The sequence below is a fragment of the Lactuca sativa genome, chromosome 3, assembly GCF_002870075.4.
Source record: "Lactuca sativa cultivar Salinas chromosome 3, Lsat_Salinas_v11, whole genome shotgun sequence".
NCBI lineage: Eukaryota > Viridiplantae > Streptophyta > Magnoliopsida > Asterales > Asteraceae > Lactuca > Lactuca sativa.
The window spans coordinates 83,067,872-83,070,919 of record NC_056625.2 but is presented as its reverse complement, the minus strand read 5'-3'; positions in this window follow the sequence as shown (position 1 = coordinate 83,070,919).

Sequence of the window (3,048 nt, the reverse complement as noted above, 5' to 3'; positions counted from 1 at the left end):
AATTTTGACCTAAATTTGACTTGCGTTCCATCATATCGTCTTGAAATATCGGGTTGTCACATCTGTAAGGAGGCAACTCTTGTTCAGAAGTGATAGTCAAAATGGAGTTTGGAAATGTTTCAAAGTTAGAAATTATTCAATCTGTGTGAGATTAGGAAACTTAATGCAAGAAGGATGTTTCCAAGGAGCTGATCTCCTTTGGAATACTCTGTAATGATTGTTGCCAAGTCTTTGTGAATTTGTACATAATCATTACAAGAAGATCAATGCATATAAGTTTAGAATCTAACAAATTTCAGTAAATGGCATGAATTTGGAATTCTTGCATTTGAAGTAAGGATTTGGGACTGTGAAAAAAAGGATCATTGGAGTTATGTTCAATTGATCTATTTCACAAAGTAAAGATCATAGACAAACATAGTATGCATACTTGGTGTATGGCAGGATTAGTGTTTAGAAAACATAGTGTACATGCTTGGAGCATGGGACAACTATTGTTTTAAATTCAAGAATTCAGTTGATAGCTGAAACAGTATACAATGAATAATGTGTAATCATATGGTGATAAATAAAAGGTGTTTTATTTATATTCATAAGTTCTGAGACCATATTGGATTCGATTATTATTGTGTTTCATTTTGCATGTTTTGACTTCCAGAATAAACTAGGTTATTCTTCCGGAATGACTAAGTTATTCAAACCATCCACAATCGGTATATGAATTAAGACTGTCATGGGTTGGCTTGTAGAGGTCTAAGGTGTTGGACAAAAGGCTACAACACTCATGAGTGCTCATAAGTTCTAAGTATTGGATTCAACTCGCGCTCATTGGAATCACTTCATGGATTTTATCACGAGTGATCATGAGACGATAATATCTTATATTCTTTAAACCTAGAAATATGAGTTGTTACTATGAGTTGGTTGTACATTGATTGCACGAAAACGCATTCGGTAACTCGGTGTTATAAAACGTGCCTTTGTGTATGATTCAACAAGTAGTAGAACAAGCCATATGAGTCGAAGTTTGTCCATTCCTTTTACCTTCGGGATAAAAGCGATATCTATGGGCCCCTCGATGATTTGATGATGACAAATGGAAGTGCTCGGCCGGGCCAGGACTGATTTGATTTGTTCAATTAGTCAGTCGTCATAAATCGGAAATCGGGAAACAACAAATGGACAGAGAGAATGATTATAATCTATGTCTCAGTCCATATGATATCTAGAATGGAGGAATATATGATCCCTTATCTAATGGACAAGTTCGTTGACAAGATCAGAGTTCGACAGCGGCTTTAAGTGCTACGATTGCCAGTTGGGTTTTGAAGTCATACTCAATAATAGTTTTAGACTTATCCAAGTGGGAGACTATTGGATTAATGTCTAAGTCCATAACTATATTTGGTATGTACTTGACCCGACCCGGCATGGTCCATTTGGGTTGCACTTCACCGACACAATTTATATGGATAGTCTTTTGAGAATAGTATATTTATGATTTATATTAATATATTATAAGTTCTAATATATTAATAAGGAATCATATTATTTAATTAGTATTGATCAAGACTTAATTTAGAATTAATTAAGTGATCAAAATGAACTAATTAAATATGGACTCTTATATATATGGAATGGGCCAAGTTCATTTAGGTTGGGCTAAGATTTCATGGATAGTCCATGGAGTCTTTAACCCATGGATCATATGAAATGAAAGGTCCTGGGTTTAACCCTAGTCTCCACACTATATAAAGATGTCATTGGTTGGTGAAATTAGCACTAGTGTGGGTACACTAAGAAGGGCTAGCCGATTTCACTAGAGAGAACCAAGTGTAACGTCCAAAATTTCAAAACAATTAAAACTTTTCAAAATCACCCATTTTATTAACGTTGTTACAAAAAGGTTTTCAATACATTATTAAACAGAGTAATTTCCCAGGTTCATATCATAAAACACCAACGCGAGGAACGGTACGATCACGCCTTTGCCTTGCCACAGACTCTTGAGAACCTGAAACATAAGACCACAACTGTAAGCCCGAAAGCTTAGTGAGATACCCCCAAAATACCATCCGCATATACACCTTTCCAGGCCCTGACCTTCCGGTCCATGTGTCTCAGGGGACTTCCGTCCCTGCTGGGTAAACCTTCCGGTCCTACCCACGCCGACCTTCCGGTCCATCACACAACATATTGCCTTCCGGCCCATAACGTATTGCCTTCCGGCCCATAACATATTGCCTTCCGGCCCATAAGCATAAAATGCATATATAACATAACAATTAATCATATAGCAGTTCATAGATAACAATCGATCAACAGATTACATATCATAGCATTACTCTAACAAGATACCGGTCTAGCCGGTCACTACCATAACATTACCCTATGAATCAGTCAACATACTAAATGCATACATACGCCTTTCCAGGCCATGACCTTCCGGTCCACATAGCAAAGCCTTCCGGCCCATAACATGTAATGCCTTCCGGCCTATATCATAACAATGACAACTACCCGGATTTCCATCCGATAAAAAGGGTCGGCCTTGGTGCCATAAACCCTAGCGATATAGTGAGGATAACTCACCTCGAAACTGCCGACTGAACAGATAGCTCAAGCTGCTCCGATCACTGATACGATCTCCACCTCTGGACAGTCACCAATGCACTGAACTCAAACAATAAACAACAATTACCAAAATACCCCTGGAACCACTGGTCAATCCTTGGTCAAAGACAAGGTCAAAGTCAACCCCTGACTGACCCTACTCGCCGAGTCAACCCTATGACTCGCTGAGTCCCCATACTCAGAACTTCACTCAACCCGTGACCTAACTCGCCGAGTCACCCCAAGACTCGCCGAGTTCAACCACTCTGAGTCCACTCGCCCTTAGCTCACCGATTCCTTAAGATTCCCTTTCTACACGTCGAGTATCCCCTTTTTGACTCGACGAGTTCCTCCTGGAAGAATCGCGGGGCCACCCCGATTCAACTCGCCGAGTCTGAAGAACAACTCGACGAGTCCCAGTTAATCTTCAAGCTA